A 19,380-nucleotide genomic window follows, 5' to 3' on the forward strand; every position below is an offset into this window, starting at 1 on the left:
GGGGAGTTACCCTTATCTCAGTTCTGTTTCAGGAATTATTCTCCAAAGGCTCATTAGGTTCTTGTTTCTCATGTTTATTAATATATATCAAAAGACTTGGCAGGTCTTCTCCAGATTTCTGCTCAAGTTCAACCCATCATCGCCTGGCTCAAGTTGGCTCGAAAGGCACAAAATGGCCTCAAACTACACAACTCTTTTACCTTTATACTTATTCTCACCCAATTAACTATAGACACGTAATTTATTTTTCTTAGTGATCCGATGATTTAACACCTGTGTGCTGTATTATGGCATTTTCTATCCAATCACTTACTGCTACCTAAAAACCTCTAGAAGAAGAAGATGAAGAAGAAAGAAGGAAAAGAGATGACACTCTAAACTCTCCATCTTGTCTTCTGTTCTCTAAACTAAACTCTAATCTTTAACTTCGTTACCCAGTGACTTAAGAAAACTCTCTAATCTACACACACTTTTAGTTTTTCAATTTAAAGTTAACAGTTGTTTTCATGATTTTATATGAAATTTAATGTTTTCTTGGATGTCAGAGCTAGTCATTAGAGACAAGGGCCCACTCTGTGCCTCAGACTCCAACAAGAGAGGCTTTTATTTTGGATTCCAACAAAAAATATTATGTCAGATCATCAAATTTATTTTTAATTTTACCAAGTCAATAAATACTGGTGTGAGTTGACACAGGTAGGCAGCACAAAACCATGGAGGAAATGCAAAGAGTAAATTTATTTCATTACCTCACTAGTGGGAGGATCCTGGAGCAATACCAGGAGGTGTTCAGAGACGCTCAAGCAGGAGCCCTGTCAGGCTCAGCCCACCCTAATGTCTGTCAGGACTCTTGTTTATACCCATTAATAAAGGACTCATGCACCCATAATTTAACACCCTGCTTTGACCTCCCTTGTACCTTTTAGTGATCTCTGAGCCTTGATCTTCTCTTTCCCAAGGAAGCATGTCTCTGAAGGCGCCTTCAGGCCTCTCCAAAGACCAGTGTTATCTGCACAGAAATTCTTCTTCTCAAAACAGGCAAAACAAACAGTAGTAGGCATAAAATATGGCTTTTCCCACATTATTATTTTCCAGGCTTTGGCATCCCCAGCTGCAAGGTTACTTGAGCTAATATATCACCCTCCTCACCATTCTGTTTTTAACCACTTCTTCCCAACAACATCGAAGTTTAACAATGCTTCATACTGGGACTTCACAAGGTAAGTTTCTGATTTCTTTTTTCCACTTATTAGTATTTATATAACATCATGGAGGTGCATGACAATTTAGGGATTTATAAGGCAAATCCCCACCCTGTGGATGTAAAAACAAACATGACAAATAATGTTAATGTGTGTAGATAGAAACAATATGAAAATAAAAAATAAAAAGAAAAAAGAGAAGATACTTTGCCTAAGGAACAGTATGCATTGATATGCACATAGAAATAATACAATGAAAGACCGTTGAGGTCACAAAATTAAATATTTCAAGGTAAGAAATGCTAGAATTGAAGATCCTGTGTAGTGTTTTAATTCATCCTGCTTGACTGCATCTCTCTTCTGAAATTGTATGACCTATAAGCTGTCTTTTCCAGGAACCCTGACTCAGAGCATAGATAGGGTAGTGGTGAATCAAGTTGGATAGACATTTTTTAGAATTTAGAATTTTAGAATTTTGCTGATAAAATTAATGTGTTTTTTTTTTTTTAGCTGGACTGGGCATTATTGATGAATGAGGATTTTTCCTAGGAAGGAAGTGCTAAATATTATATACATATGGACTTTTAAAGGAGAGTAATTTTGCACTGAGCCTTCTCTGTGGTCACTCTTCACCACAGCTGAGAGTGTTTTTCTGTGTGCTGGTTTATTGCTCATTCAGAGAGGAAGGTCCTTTCTTCCATCTGCCTCCCCCTGTACTGGGGGGTTGTCAGTGACTGCCTGCACAGGGGGGTTAGGAGGACAGCTGATGTCCTGTCAGCCTGGATTATAGCCTACTGCACTGCACATGGTAGATGAGCATTAATAAAAAACCCAAAATATTGGTTTATGGAATAACTGCCAGTGCCCTCATGAAATGAATGAAGCAGGGGTCTTGCAAAAAAACTGTGTTTATACAACTAGCAGTTTTGTACTATACAGCATGCACATAGTGGATTTATAGTCTCTTATCTTTTGGGATCCTAGCTTTGTAACTGTAATGCATAACTTAGCCAGACTAATCTGAGAAAACCATTAAATTTCCCATAAAATATCCCTTAACATTTACTGGATCCTTATTTCAGTTATTTTAAAAAATATTACAATTCATCACTGAATAGAAGAATAGCAAAAAAACCCCTTTATTCTAGCATTCTGAGGGGAAAAACAAGCTGCTTCTGATAATGAAATGAAATTTAAATGAAATTATGAAAGATCCAATTTTATGCAGACAATCAAGCTTGCAAAAAATCATAGTTAAAGGTCATGGTCTGATGAAGTTATAAACAGCTGACATCAAGGCTTTCTGGAAAGGTCATGAACCTCAGTGCTATACAGTGTTACAACTCCATCTACAGAATTTGCCTTTCTCTATGTTTTGTTTATATTCTTTTTTCCCAATGGGTAAAAATATTCAGAGATTATTTCAGGACTTGACTGTGAGAAGGAGGAAAAGCTAAGTAAGTCTTTAATATGACTTTCTTTTTTTCAAATGTTCTTTTATGTTTCACAAATGTTCTTGAAAGGCCTCCTTGTAAATTCAAGGGCCTACAAGAGAATTTGTGAGCTGTGTCTTCAGCTGAACTGTGTCTTCCCAGGAGCTCAAACTGAAGAAAGGCAATGTATACATCAGGTAAATATGAGTAACAGGAAATGGATGGTTGATGACTGGTGGTTTGTATAGAGATCTTTGTCTACTTGAAATAAATACAGTATCTGCAGAATGAAAATCATTACCTTTACAAAAGGTATTTAACTGATACCCCATTTGTTAGTTTTGAAGAAAATAGAGAATGATGGATAGAGGGATCTGCATATACTGCACACTAACAGCAATTGAGTTATCTGAGGCAGTTTCTTTGAATAGTGTCACCAAGCTGAAATGATGCTTGTTCTGTGAATCAGGCATTTTTATCCCATACTGTCAGTCTAGTACTAGTAGTTACTGCTACGTCCGTCCACAGTTTCTCTCCTTTTGATTTGTTTACTTAATGGATGGCAGTGCTTGATCACTTAATAGGTACTTGGATGTTAAATGCAAAAAGAGTGGATGAAATAGATTTTGGGATCTAAAACTGCTTTTGGAATGCAGTCAATATGAGATGACTGTATATAATATTTAGTTATGCAAATATTTGTTAATTTAGAAAAAGCAAATATCAATGAAGAAAAGTCAGCTGGTGTAGTGAGGAGGACTCCTCTAATGTAATTTTGTCCTCACCATAAGCATTACTCAGTCACAGAAAGAAAGAATCTGCCTTCTCACTGTGCACGCATTCCTTGACTAAAATCTGGTGCGACAAAAGGATCACCTTGAAAATGCGAGTGAGGAGAAGAGCTGTACAGCACAACAGCACACTTAATCACAAAAAAAATCTCTGTCTGCTGCTGTTTCATCTTTAAAATGTGGCAGCTGAGATAAAGAAGTAGTTGGGATAAAAAAGAACACAAAAAGCCATAGGGTGGTTCAACTGCGACAACTTCTAGGTCCTTATCTCATATCCTTAGAGAGGTGTGGTTGAGTACATAGTTACACAGAGCTTCAGGCTTTTGCTCACATGACAATGGAGCTCTTTGCATTGTCATTTTTCTGCACAGAGTATTTATCCAATTATGCCTGAATATGAATTGTATTTAGTAAAAATTGTGGGTGAAGTGAAAATGGAAGGCTTGAAAGGTTGGAAAACAGTATTAAATTTCAAAATAGACAGCAGATTGGAAGAATGTTTAGGAAAACTAATTGAATTTTTGACATAAATACCAGAAACTACATGTAGGAATGAGTATCAATAGCACAAATGAGGAAGAGTCAGCTAAAGATGTGTTGCTCTGAAAGTGATCAAGATGTTACATTTTACAGCAGCATCTGTGTGAATTTATGATACTACTAAACACATTGTATTGGAATTTAAGAGACGGACAACAACCATAAAGGCATCTGGAATTCTTCTACTCTAAATAGCATTACTACAACTGTGTCTGGAGTGCAATTTTCAGTTGTGAGCACATGTATTTCCAGAAACATGTAAAGATGCTGTCTAGTGCAGAGTGATTTAGAGGTAGTCCAGACCAGTCCACAGAACTGGCAAGAGACACAGGAGCCATGACCTGTGGGGCTATTAGCATGGACAAAAGACTGAACTAAAGAAAATGGCCTTTATGTAACAAAAGGAGTATGGAAAAGGAAAAGAAACAATCTATCCAGTCTGTCTGAAAAATAGCTAGGATGAGAAATAATATGCTTATAATATTAAATATTAAAATGCAAATAATATTTTTAAGGTACAGCAAAAATGTCCAGGATAAAAATAAGAAAAAAACATTTTAATAAGGATGGCAGTGAGTAACTGCAATAAATAACATGGGCAGGTTGTGGAATCACTCTCTCTTAAAGTCTACAGAAAATTCTGTGGCATATACCTCATCTGATCCTCTTCTGGGAAAGAAGCCTGACATGGAAGACCTCTCGCTCTTCCTTCCAGGTTTCATTTTCTAGTATTAAATTTTAGTTCTACAGTGAATTTGAGATTAATAGAGATACATAATAGATTTCTTTTTGTTTCTAGCAGGCAGACCTTTCTAGCAGGCATCTTATAGCACTCCTAGCACCAGCCATAGGCAAATGTTCACAATCCTTAGATGTTTCCTGACTGCGCATGGAGTAATTTTTTTGTCTTATTTTGCCAAAGAGATGTAACCTAAAAAATACTCTCAAGGTGGTATTTTGGTATCTGGAAGTTACAAATTGCATAAAATAAACTGGAAGGTGTTTCAGCAAACCCTATACATGTACACTGGTAACATCACTTTTTTGTGGATTTTTTCAGTTATCATCATATCTTCCAGCAATGCTACTGGAATAATGCATTGCTCCATCTTTTGGAATACCATGCCTGGGTGAAAATATGAATCTGTTGGGACAAAGTTCTGAGAGACAGAATGAGTGTGTCATTCTTGGAGGTAGTCTGCTTGAACAGAATGATTTGTGATATGTTGTGATACAAATTTACAGTTGTCATGGTTTTAAACTACTAAGAAAATTACTTACTTCTTGCTGTGAGATATGGATTAGAATAAGAGCAAAACAGGCATACAACTTAAAAGGGAAAAAAAAAGAAAGTTTATTGACAAACCACAATAATAAGAACACCAGAATAAACTTCCAGAAAAACCTTTCCATCCCCTATCTACCCACTATTCCCCTGTTCACATGACAACAGAGACAAAAACTCTGGAACTCTGATGGTTAAAACAGTCTCAATTCTTGCTAGTATTTTCACCAGTCTTTATAGAGAAACAGAAGTTTCTTCCTGCTAATTTATGGAGTTTCTCACAAGAAAACTACTTTTGTTATAGTTTTCTATTGCCCTAATGTTAGCTGCCCTGAGCTACTATTATTAGAGTTCACTCCTCCCATTTTCACATCACTCTGAAGTATGTATGGGCCATGAGTCTAGAGATAGCATTTTTAAGGATAAGTTATTCAAAGGCAAAAAAGTCTTCTTCATCTGTTTCTGTGAGCTTCACTAGAAAACAGTTTTCTCATTGCCTCTCAGGGCTTCAAATCTCCCAACAGTTTTCTCATGGCCTCTCAAGGCTTTTAATCTCCCAGCACTTCACTATACTATAATTACTCTTTACTCAAATTTACACTTTGAACACTATTCCTCTCTAGATCCTATATCATGAATTAAAGGAGTTCTTTTCAGGACTTCATTGTCCATCTCTATAGTTTTAACAGGGAGATATTTCAGCTTAATTAAAGCATCTTCTTAATTCTCTACCTTTCCTGAAGCTTCTTTTCTTTCCTGTCACTGGTAGTTTATAAAGTCTCTTTTCATGTTCATCACTCTCTTTTTCTCTCTCTGGATAAAAAGATTAATCCGCAAGTCTCATCTGGGTAATGAAAGAGTTAACATCTTGCCCAGGCTTTTGTAGATGGTTTGGAGATCTCTGCCGAACAGGAGCTGGAGCCGTCTGCAATGGAAGGTTCCTCATAGCTGCTCTGGAGAGTGTGGTCACGGCTCCAGCCTACAGCAAGTCCAGGGCCGCTCTCTTTCTTCACTGGGCAGTTTCTAGTGAATTAGTTACAGCAAAACCTGCAGCCGAGGCAGAGATCGGCTCGGCCCGGGGAAAACCTTCCCCAGGCCCCCCCATCTCCCGGCCGGGAGACGGGGCAGGCCCGGCCCCGTCCCCGCCCGGCCGCATGGCCTGGGCAGGGACGGGAGGCCTGGAGCTCCGCCACCCTCCACAGCCAGGAAACAAAGAGAACCCAGAGAGCTCTGCTTTTACATTTTAAGGTAGGGTTCACAAGTTGATCCCACTTTTCAATGGCCTAAACTGCTGTCAATTCCCAGCAATGACCGATAATTGGTCAGGAGAAAAGATTCCAAGCACTTCCCAGCAACTCCAACTCCCTTAAAGGTAAAGTAACTCCATGACAACAGTTCATATCCTGCATGAAGAATCCATGTTAATCCACAGCACACTGGAAGGGTGTGAGTCATCTCATCTAATTCCAGACATCTTTCATATGCATACCTAAATGGTATGCATATCTAGGAAAGACAGATAATCTCGAATCTAACAAAGAAGAAATGCTGTGCTGAAAGATGACCAGTCACTTAACTGGAAAAACTGATCTTCTGCTTACTTTATTCTTTTTCCCTCTGAAAATTGGAAACAGTTTAGGCTAAATATCTAACTTCTAAAAGGCTGAAATTATGTGAGTGGTGATTTCTTCTTTATTGCAATTGATGGATGAAATTCTAACTACAGGTTTACCTGCTGAGCCATCTCAGTTACAGTGTTTAGGAAGGTAGATCACACTGTTGGAAGAATACCCTACTAAAGTTATTGGACATACATATTGATACATGGGTTTCTCTTATTCATAGGCTTCTAAAATCAAGTCCTAACATACTTACATTTTTTTATATAAACAACTGAGGAAAGAGACCAAAATAGAGGAGTAAATTAATTGTATTTAGATAGGGACTTGATTAAGACAAAACTGCAGCTTGCTTGAGTTTATGAGTTAATCTCTTTCAGTGAAGTGTGGGACCATTCCCAATAATTAAATAAATATGCCTCTTCTGTCAATTATGTACATTCCTGTAAGTGACTACAAACATTTAAATATTTTTTTAAAGTTAAGGCATTAATTTATCTATAAGCTAAGCATTGATATTAAATATTGTATGATAAATTCTTCTTAGTATTATCAGATGTGAAGACAAGAATGCAACTACTACTTTAAACAAAGGAACATATTGATTTCTTCAATGCCCGAGTTAATTTGTATTGTCTAAAAATAAAATATTAACTTCTGCTTTGGGCTACAATTTTTGCAATCTGAAAGAAGGTCAGTGTACTTTTATGAAAAGTCAGATGGGTTTACAGAGTTTGTTTTGACACTGCATCTGCTTTCTTGGATGTCTTAGCTAGGAGGTGTGTCAACAACAAATAGGGATTCAGAAGACTCTGCAGGAATTAACTTGACAAGGTCTTATTATTTCTCTACTTTTTTTTTCCCTTAATATTTATTTTTTAACATGAATAGGAAGATCACTCAGCCAGGACAGCTGGCATTGATTGAACAAATGGATATTCCACACCATGTATTGCTGTGCTCAGCAGACTAGGGAAGAAGTTGCCATGAGGACTGCTGCTCAGAGGCTGGCCAGCCTTTGGTTGGTTGGTGTTGAATAATTGTTTTCAGCTTACCAAGTGACCTATCAAGTGACAAATGTCCTGTTTGGCTTTTATCGCTCTCTCTTTGTTATTTCCCTTTTCACTAAGGTATTATTAGTATTAACATTAGTATTTGTATAATTTCTATTATTATTTCATGTTCATTATTAAACAGTTTTTATCATTACTCTCTGGTTTTCTTACTTTTACCCTTTTGATTCTCTTCCCCCTTCTCTTTTGGGGGGCAGTGACTGAACAGACGAGCATGAGATTAGTTGCCAGGTGGGGTTAAACTATCACACTGAGTATCACTGTTTCTGGTTTACAGGGAAAGATTCTTATTCAGAGTATTGTCATACACAGCATGATAGCCAAAGTAATCTGAAATAATCAGCAAACCACCAGGTAAAGGGTAAGTTCTAAAGCAGTATTATGGAGTGGTCCTGTAGTATGCTAGTGAATTAATAAGAAATACTTGCATATATTATCCATAGAATAGAACTGGGTAAAGAATCAAAATATCCTCAATTCTCATTTCCCAAATGTAACCTCAGTTGCAATTTCACCTTCTGGTTTACAACTCTTCTAATACTCCTGCAAGTCCATTTTTGTTCTGTTCATCCCTCTATTGTTACATTCCACAGCAGCTACCAAGGTCGCTTTAAACCCATTTTAAAGGTCACTACCTTTATCTTGGGAACTACTGCTTTTGATGCAGTATCTTAACTAACATTTCACACTCTGTAGAAATCACTACAATAGCAAACTGGCACCTAGAAGGCAGCTTTTACAGACATAAAATTGTTGCTATTTAACTCTTGTATTAATCCACTGCTTCATATTGTACTCCACAAATTGTTTACCTCTTCTGTGAGCATAACGCATATTCTGCTGTGTCCATTAGCCTTTTAACAACATTCCTTCAGGGAGATATATTGATGGCTGCTATTCAGAAAAGGCTTGAAACGAGGACTAAAAGTTCTCAGTTCTAAAGGTCATTTCTTTTTTCATCTGGGTTAAAAAGTACTTCTACAATCAGATGTCTGTAACTGTTGCATGCATACACATATTTTATCATACTGTCATCAGTGAAGTACCACTTAATGGGCATCATGGTGTCTCCATCTTTCCTCACTCTCAGTGGGGAAGCATTTTCCTCAAAAAATTTTTTCGGTTCCTTTGTATAATTCCTTGTGGGGGGTGAACGTAAGCTACTATTCACGCAGGGGACATCATACTGAGATTTCTGTGGAAAAACTTCAGTGCGTTACCTGCAGCATTTTTATTCAGTTACAGCATTTTGTAGTGGCTGTATTCAGTCAGAATATATCAGTATTGTTATAAAGCATGACAACTGAAAATACAGTCCATTTACTTAATCCATGCCTTACTATTGTGGGCTGGTTAAAAGGTGAATTAATTTGCTAAATAAAGCTCTATTCAGAGCATGATAATTTAGGTTTTAATGTCCAGAAAAGCAGAAGTAATCCTTTTAAAATAAAAAATGCTTCCTAGCAAATTATACTTCAATGCTGAACAAAACTTGGCACGATGAACACTTAGTAAGCTTTAGCAGGAATAGGATGTCAGACTAGATAGCAACGAGGAGCTTCCCATTCACTTTAAAAAGCACAGGAGTCCATTGCAAGACATCCTATCCTTTTCCTGCTCCATGTGTCTGCACTTTTCTTAGCAGCACCACAGAGACAGATTTTTTTCACAGTGTTTTCAATGTCCATTTGATATAATTTAAGTACTGTGAAATCCTTTGCCAGAGTGGCTATAGAATCTGTTACTGCATTTGATGTCTTGCAGGAACAGTGTTTTCCTCTGGTGCTTCAGGGGGATTGTCAGAGATCTCAAAAATGTGTTGATTGAATGCATCGTTGTGACATGAGTGTTAGGGAGCAGATTATATGGTCCCTTACCTCCATTCTGCCATGCCAGCTGTGTGCACTGGGATTTAGCTCACTAGTTAGGTTTACAAGGCTATTGCAACATGTTCTCTTTAGTGGTGTTGGATCTCAGTTCCTCACTCAGAGTTAGATAAATACAATACTAAATGAGAGGTAAGCAGTTTGTGATCTCACTTTAAGCAAGCCTCAGCAGAGGAAACTTCCAGCGCTCCAGGCCTCACTGCCTCCAAATTGTTCCTGGTGCTGTAGGACTCAATAGCATTTTAAAAAGTTCATACTTCTTCCTTTTTTCTCAATTACAAGACTTCTGACATAGTCTTCTCTCACCTCTTGATTTTGGCTTCAGTACTAATGACATACAGCCTGAAAAAGCTCAGCTTGACCTGGTTAAATGCAAGTGTGCCCAGGGATTCCTCGATGGCATCCTCTGATACACTCCTGAAGTCCTGCTCCCTGGTGCACTGTTGTCACGTGGGGAACTGTGAGTTCTTTTAAAAATAGATAGTCTAGAAAGAAATTAAGTCAAATGAGACAAACATTGCATCTGAGAACCATTTATTGGTAACGAAAAACAAAAAGGAGTTGCCCAAAACAAAAAGAGCTGAAAAAAAAGAAGACAGAAAAGAAGGAAGGAAATGAAAAAGGAATGGAGGGGCAGACAAGAGCCAGTGAGGGCAGGAGAGCCAAAAGCCAGGCTGGGGCCAAGGCAAAAAGCACAAGACCCCAATAACTGCAGGCCAAAACATAGGTCTCCAAAAGCCTCAAATACAACTCTCAAAATGCCTGGTCACTAAGCCCAAAAGCAAATCTCAAAAGCCCCCAGAGCTTGTTGTGCACTTCCTTTTATGCCCCCTCTCCCGTGCTGATGGGAGACTGTTGGTCCAGCCCAATGTCCCACTGCAGTCCATAGGTGGAGACCTTTTCCCATCCTATTGGAGAGCCTTTCCGGAGGGCACAGTGTTCTTGGTGTTCCCGTGCTGACTGCCTGTCCCATGTGAGATATAAAAAGGCTGCCAGGCAATCTCTCCCCACAGACCAGGCTTCTTCCAGTTGCCTCTGACACGTGCCACATGTGCACCCCTGCTCCACACACCTCTGACAACCTGTGTTGGGACAAATCTAAACTAAATTGGCTCTTCATGACTGTGCAGTGAGATTATCTTGGGTTCTGTGAATTGTGAGCACCTGAACCAGAGCAACTCTATTCCACTAACAAACCTAGCAGTCTTCTTGTATACACAGCAGCAGGTTCAGTAAACCAGGCTGATAAACAAGCTAAAAAAATTTAATTGCTTTCATCAGCCTGCAGTTCATGTATCAGCATAGTCCTTTAGGATTCTGTTCCTGCTTGGTTTTTTGGCTTCTCTTCTTCAGTCACATGTCTAACAATGAAAGGTCTCTCTCAAACACTGCTTAGATAGATGATATAGAATATAGTCTGATCTGAATGTTGACATGAAGGAGAAAATTAGGGTTTCCAAAAACCTGGACAATAGTCCCTGTAAAAAGTACATCACAGAGGAGAACTACAATCTCAAATGGAATATGATATATACATTGAATATTCAAAATAAACATTAAATGGAATTATTTTGTTTCAATTTTACAAACTAATAAACTCTTTCTTTGAAAAAGAAAAGGGTTTCCTCCACTATTGTGCACATGTTCTAGAATAAAACTTTAATTTCATTCTCTCTATAGATCATGTTATAAAATTTATGTTCTACATCTGATCTATAATATAATTTTGTAAGGTCTGCAGAGGAAGCTGTGTCATATATTTTTCTTTTGGATTAATTCTCATTTTTACTTGGCTTTTGTGTAGTTACAGAATTATTAGGCTCTTGGTTGCACATATGTTTATATCATCAAAATAATATTAGGTGAATTTGCACATTGATGTTTATGTATGATCTATTTTTTAATTACATTTCTTGATTTTCATTTACAAGAGTGATATATGGTTTTTTAAATTTTGGTTAGTTCATGCCAGAAAGAAAATTCTTGTTCTACATCAAGAGGGTTTTTTTTTGAGAAAGTGATTTACCAACCAGAGACTTAGTGACAAAAAAAATCGTTATTTTATACACGTAGTCTATAATGACTATGCACTTCCACAGCACATGAATGTGTGTTTGTGTGGGTGTGATTACATCCTAAATCACTTGCCAAGGTTTGATGAAATCATGCAAGAATTAGAAGAAAAATTCTATTTGTTATATTCCATAACAGGAGTTCAGGTGGCTCTCTGGCTAGAAAATCAGAAGATAAAGTAGAAAGAAACATTAAAAGTAGATTCTGAGGTAAATTGATTATGACATTTTCTGTCTCATGGTTAGGTAGGTCAGGTAGGCAAGCACAGACTTTATGATTTTGTTTATGCATTTCTGTATCACTTAAGGGGAAAAAACTTTGGCTAAAAATAGCCTGGTTATATGAATGTAGAAAAACCCTTCTATTTTGCCACTTAAATGTTTTGTGCTGGGTCCTTATTTTTCATTGAATTTGTACTTTAAATGCAGCTGTTTACGCAATGAGAGCTACTGCAGTGAAGGCTTCTATCTTGAAAGCAGTAATTAAGATAGAGAGGAAATCACTAAGCCTCTTCAACCTAGCAAACAGTCAGACAGGAAAGATGTCATAGAGATCTATAAAAGATTGAATTGCATAGAATGAGTAAGGGTATCAACTGATGTTGAGAGGACACACTCAAAACAAAGGCACTGCTCTTCACAAAGTGTCGAACCTTGGAGCTGCAGGGAACCCTGGTACATATTGCTGTAGACTTCAAAAAGCTGGTTCCAGATTAAAAGGAAAATGGCCATGCTTAAAAAAGAGAATTCTCTGAAATGTTTTCAATACAAAAGTCTTCCTGCCTGAAGATACCATGTCTGAATCAGGACATCCCTCAGATTCAAGTAGTTGACAGTCAAGAAACTTTCATCAAGTCTGCCCTTTTCATAAAGGCCCTTTTCTTTCTTTGCTGTTTGTGTTTAGACATTGTTGTAATCAAGATTTGGAACTAATGTCTTTTTGCTCTTGTATATTCATCTTTTTAAAAACTATGAACTGCCTTCTAAAATACTTTTAATAACAGAGGGAAGCCTGACAGTCTCTGAATAATTTTCTTCTAGCAGCAGAACTTTTGAATGAGTAAGAGAGCTTGTAAGTGAAGATATATGGCCTGAGAATCTTGAAAAACAGAACACACATACAGATTTTACATAAATGCCAGAGCTGTCTACAACACTGCAGTTGGGGTCTCACCAGAGCAGAGCAGAGCAGAGGGGCAGAATCTTCTCCCTCCCCTGCTGCCTACACTGCTTTGGATGCAGCCCAGGACAAGTTTGGCTCTCTGGGCTGGGAGTGTCCATGGCTGGGTCATGTCCAGCCTCTCACCCACCAGCACCCTCAAATCCTTCTCATAGGGCTGTTTTCCATCCCCAGCCTGTGCTGATACCTGGGGTTGCTCTGACCCAGGTGCAGCACCTTGCAATTGGTCTTGTTAAATCTCTTCAGGTTCCCACAGCCTTATGAGCCAGGTTCCTCTGGATGGCATTCAGGTGTGTTGACATCACCATTCAGCTTGGTGTCATCCAAGGTTTGTCTGAGGGTGTACTCGATCCCTTGCTATGTAATTGATGAATTTATGAAATCACACTGTTCCGAATTAATTCCTGAGAAACACCACTTGTCATTGATGACCACTGGGATTCTGAGCTGTTGACCACTACCCTCTGGATACCACCTCCAACCATTTTCTAATCCATCTAACAGTCCATTCATCAAATCCATCTGCCTCCAGTTTAGAGACAGAGATCTTTTGGATGACCGTGTCAAAATCTTTACAGAAGTCTGTAGCCTTTCCCTTGACCACTGATGTTGTCCAGCTATCTCAGAAGGTCGCTGCGTTTGTTCAGGCAGGTGTTACCCTTGGTGAAGCTATGCTGACTGAACTGAATCAACTCCCTGTCCTCCATGTGCCTTGACACAGTTTCTAGAAGGATGTGTCCATGGTCTTCCCAGGCACCGAGGTGAGGCTGATGCTTTGGTAGAGTCTAAGGTTCTCCTTTCTACCCTTTTAAAAGATATGTTTCCCCTTTACCAGTTACCTGGAACTTCCCTGACTGTCAAGGCTTTTCAAATACCATGGAGGGTAGTTTGGCAACTACATCAGGTAATTTTCTGAGAACTCTGGGATATATTTCATTTGGCCCCATAGTCTCATGCACATTCAGGCTCCTCAAGTGATCGTGTGCCAGGTCTTTACTTAGAGTGGGAGAGACTTTGCTCCCTTGTTCTCCATCCTGGTTTCCATCCACTTGAGAGGTGTGGGAGGAGTGGCCCCCATTGAGTCAAAAAAGTTGTTGAATACCTCAGCCTACTCTTTACCCCTGGTTACTACTATTCTGACATTGTTTATGAGGCAGGTTCACCTTCTTTGACCTTCATTTTCTGGTTAGCATCCCTGTAGAAGTTACAGGTTCTTTGTGTCCCATGCTGGGCTCAGCCCCAGCTTCGCCTTGGTCTTCCTCACCCTGTCCCTGCACAGCTGAACTTCATCTCTATACTCCTCACAGGTCACTAGTCCTGCCTTCAACTGTCTCTGCATTTGGTTCATCCCCTTTAGTTTGACCAGCAGTTTCCTACTCAGCCATGCCTGTCTCTTGCCTACCTTGCACAATTACTTGCTTCTGGGGATTTCTTGTGCTCTTTGTAAGGTGTCCTTAAATCTCTGCCAGCTCTGTTCTGTTCCCTTGCCCCTCAGGGCAGTCTCCCAGGACAGTCCACTGACTCACCTCCTTGGGCAGCTGGAAGTCTGCTTTCCTAAAGTTCAGGAGCCTAACTTTACTACTTACCTGACCCATACCCTCAGATCTGCAAACTCCACCAGTGTGTGGTCACTGCAACCAGGCAGCCTCCAGTTCTGATGTGCCTGGTTCACTCCCTGACCTTGGTGACCATCAGGTCCAGTATCACATCCTCTCTAGCAGGGCTATTACCTGGCTCAAGGAGTTTTCCTCCATGCATTCCAGGAGTCTCCTGGATTGCCTACAGCTTGCTGAGCCACTTTCCCAGTGGATGTCAAGGTGGTTGAAGTGTCCCAGCGGGACAGGAACCAGCAAGTGTAATGTCTTCTGTAGCCTGAGCAAGAAGGCTTCTTTATTAGGCTCCCCTTGATCATGAGAGATGAGTTTGCCTCTGCAATATCTTGCACACAGACTATCATGAAATGTTAAAGATAATGGGAAAAGCTGTGATTTTTCTTTATTTTAAGGTTATTTTAACTGGCTTTCTCATTCACAGTAATTTCATCGTGGAGCCTGTTTATCATATTAACTATGCATAGAGGAGAACATAGGAACAGGAGGAAGATTTGCAAAGAAAGTTCATCAGCCAAGAGTAAGACTCAAGGAAGACTCTGTGGGTCCTTTTCTGCTTTTTTTTTTTTTTGTGAACAGCTCCTTTTCAGGGGGAACTCCTGTGAAATAAAATAATCATAAGGAGAGAAGGAAACACATCATGTAAGGTTTTGCAGCTTATGCTTTTGACATTTTGAAAAGGAGTTTGAAAACATAGTGAAGGACAGATTTTATGTAATAGCATATATTCAAACACACTGTGAAAAATCAAGTTCCTAATTCTTAAAAGTTCATGAATTAAAAGGTACTTGCTCATTTCTTCCTACGATTGTTTTGTTTTTTTTCAATTTTGGCTTTTGATTTTGTTCTGGGTATTTTTTGTGAATTTTTCTTCACTAAAATACACCATGATGGGTTTTTAGCACAGAAATTTCAAATTCTGAATAGGGGAGGGATTACGCGTTGCTTTAAGTAGTTGTTGGAATAGGTAGGTGTTTTTTGTGCAACACTTTACAGTCTTCTGCTGAAAACAATATTTTTAGTATCTCATTTTCCTGATCTCCTAAGTCTTATTTAATACCCTGCAGACAAAAAGAAAACAAAAGGAAATGTTTATCTGAGTTATAATACTTAAAGAAAATATGAAATATAGCAGTTTTAAAGCAAGGAAGTCTATCAATAAATTTTATTATTGTTTTACCATTTGGACAGACTTTTTCCCCTGTAGAAACTCTGGTTTGTCACTACTTTTATTGGCTGTTTCATACACTGTAATTTGATTGGGGAGCCTTTGTATCATATCTTCTCTTGATACCCATATAATTTTTTTAGAGTGTATATGTTATGAAACAAAGAATTATTTCTTTTTTCCCCAACAAGTCCAGTTTAAAATCACTGTTTTCTCCTATTTTATTGTACCCAAAGTGTTCAATTGTGTTCACATCCTACTTTCAGTTTTTGAGGCTGTTGGAAGTAGTTCTAGTTCAGACTAGAACGTTCTAATGTAGTCTAAGTTCTAGACTAGATTAATCTTCAAAGGCTTTTTTTTTTATGGCAGGGTGGGTTGGCTATGCTTATTCAACATCAGATATGCAGTATTGCATACTTAGAAATCATAGCACGTAAAGTCATTAAATAATGTATTACAAAGAAGTGAAATGATCCTTACCCATACTGTACCGGTGTTTTAACCTTCTTTCTTCTTTTACTTTTCTCTATACAAAGGTTCAAATGCTATTGTCTGTACTGCTGTGTTATTTTCCACAATTAAGTTGATTTTTAATTTATTTGACACCAATGTCAAACTGTTGCTTCTCAAACAAGCCAGAAGAGTTGCTTTCAAGCTGTGGAGGAAATGATTCATCATAGCTTTGATTATTTGGTAAAAAACATGAATGTGAAGGAACTCAGTATGGTTAAAGATGAATGAATGAAGGATTCCTCTCATATTTCTACATTATAAACCTATAGACAAATTTTTAGTATTCATCACTGATAAAAATTTAGAGACTTTTTAAAGCATCAGTCTGATACAATGACTGCATGCAAACCTTCTCTTGTCCATGTCCATCTGAATGGATGTGTCACAAGCCTGTATCTTGCCCACTGGCCTCTCAGGCTCTCAGCTGATCCTGATTTCTGTCACTAGCCTTGCCCTGCTCTCCCTTCCTGGCCACTGACTGTCCTGTTCTCTTTCTCCCATCTGTGCAGCTCCTTTCAGAGCAGCTGCTCTTTCCTTCTCCTTCATTTTTAAAGGAGAATTGCATGCACATATCGAGTACTAACTTTATTAAGGTTCTTTAAAGCCTTCTATGCAACCATCTGTCAGAAAAGACATGCTTGTCAAAGGCCAAATCTGCTGTCAGGAACTGCTAATGAAAAATAAAATATTAAAGGAAGAAGCCAAACTCTGCTTCATTAATGCCAATTTTCTTTGCTACTTGAAATAATATAACAGAAACTTCTGAAGAAAAATGACTGAAAGACTACATTCCACAATCCAATAACAGAATATTCCAGTGACTTTATAATTAGTTTTATAATTAGCATAATTATAAAGAATTTATAATTTTTACTTGTCTGTAGAATTGTTCCTATTTTGTTATTTTGGTTTTTTTTTCTTTAAGGTTGAAAAAGGGGAACAAAAATAAAAGAAGAAAATGAAAAAATGAAATGGTAGGAATTCTAGAAAGAGAGTTATCTAGTATAGAGATATTACAGAAGTCTTCAAAGAGATTTGCCAAGATTTCCTTCCATGGGTATTTTGATTAAGCAAAAAGAAGTTGCTGGAATCTAAATCTATGATTTTAGCTTTGGTATAAATGAGTGCACAAAAACTTACTGTTCAAGACATATCACATAAAAAGGAATGTACTTTAAAAATAATGGAGATTTGTATTTTTATGTGAGCTCTTTCTTGTTCTTCCTCTATTCCAAGAACTCTTCCCAGGAAATAGTTTGTCTCAGTATGAAAGCAAAGATGCTGCTGCTTTCAGTGCCCTCACACAAAAATATGTGTTTTGGTTTAGGAACGGTATGCCCACAAGTTAGTGTCCCCACTGAATTACTCCAAACCATGGACAGTTCCATCATTCCCCACTCCTTATGTGCCCCTGCAGTGGGATAGAGAGGAGAACTGGAGGCACAAAAGGTAAAGATCATGGGTTGAGATAACTACAATTTACTGGAAACAGCAATGAGATAAGACAGCAAACAGTAACAACAATACTGATGACAGAATGTACAAAAATAAGGTGAACAGTTCACATGTGGTTGCTCACTGTGGAACACCTGACAATAGGGAATACCCAATTGCTCCCTCTGCTACACTACATGGCCCAGAAGGGATCCCTTCCCCCGTTCCCAGAAAGTGATGTGAAATTGTATAGAATAACCTCTGGATCCTCCTTGATACTGCAAGAAATATCCTAGTCCTAGCTGGAACCAGGATAATGTGGGATAAGGGAAAGAGGCATAAAAATTCCTGAAGGTATTTTGCCATCGGTGACCATGAAAATCTATCAAAGTATTTTGTAATCCTCTACTCCCATGTGAAGGAAGAAAGACATCTGCTGAAGAATTAGTGTCCAGATGGCTACTCCAACAGTTAACAAGATGGCTTAATCAAATGCTAAAGGTGAAGGATGCTAGAGCCAGAACTGGATTTAATTCATATGCTGTCACAATGAATAGCTTGTAGAAGGGCCACTTGCTTAAATAATATGAAAATACGGCTTGCTAAAATTCAGCAATATATAAGTCAAGAACATAATTGGATGAGTGCTCGAGAAAGTCAGCTTTGTGGTTCTGCAAGTCAAAACCAAAATCATGTGTGAACACAAATAACATAGAATCATAGAATGGCTTGAGTTCCAAGGGATCTTAAAGACTATCTAGTTCTAGCCCCCTGACCTGGGCAGGGACACCTCCCACTAGTCCAGGTTTCTCAGAGTCCAGTCCAACCTGACCTCGAACACTTTCAGGGATGGAACATTGACAACTTCCCTATACAGTCTGTTCCTCACCATGCTCACAGTAAAGAATTTCATCTTAACATGCAATCTAAACCTACCCAGTTTTAAGCCATTCTGCCTTCTCCTATCAGCATGTGCTCCTGCAAACAGCTAGATAATCATTCCAAGACTCTTGTAACTATTTGTTCTCCATCCTTCCTGTAAGTTCCCTCAGGTGCTGGAAGGCTGCAATTAGGTCACCCTGAAGCCTTCTCACTTCCAAGCTTAACATCTGCAGTTTTGTCAGCCTTTCCTCATAGGAGAAGTACTCCATCCCTCTGGCCATCTTGGTGGCCTGCTCTGCGCTCACTCCAACCAGTCCTTGCTGGGGATCTAAGGCCTGAATGCAGGACTCCACGTGGGCCTCTTGACCTGCTGGTTGTGCTGCTTTTGATGCAGCCTAGTATGCAGCTGGCTTTTCTTTGTCTGTTTTGGTTTCATGCCACTTGAAGTCTCTTGGATAGAATCAGATAACTAATGTCCCTAACCTCTGCCAGGGCCTGCCACAAATCTGTGGATCAATAGTAGACTAAAGTAACCTGTGACTAGTTCCACTAGCTGCTTTCATCTAATGCATTCTAATATTTATGGAAGACACGCCAATAAATTCTATGAAATTCCTGGATGTCAGAGAAGACATCTTCAGAAAAGATAACTTTGATCTTACTAAAACACTGAGCGGATTATAAAACTAAAG

General features: G+C 38.6%; 1 protein-coding gene across 1 annotated transcript in view; it reads left to right on the forward strand.

Moving 5' to 3' along the window:
* Positions 1-6,157: 6,157 nt before the first annotated feature.
* Positions 6,158-19,380, forward strand: part of DIRAS2 (DIRAS family GTPase 2) — a 48,062-nt gene continuing 34,839 nt past the window's right edge. Inside the window, exons 1-2 of the mRNA XM_023944886.2 lie at positions 6,158-6,499; positions 8,221-8,304. The gene's annotated coding sequence lies outside the window, so the exon portion shown is untranslated. The remainder of the gene's footprint in view (positions 6,500-8,220; positions 8,305-19,380) is intronic.

This window comes from Cyanistes caeruleus, chromosome Z, assembly GCF_971803275.1.
Source record: "Cyanistes caeruleus chromosome Z, bCyaCae1.hap1.1, whole genome shotgun sequence".
Lineage (NCBI taxonomy): Eukaryota > Metazoa > Chordata > Aves > Passeriformes > Paridae > Cyanistes > Cyanistes caeruleus.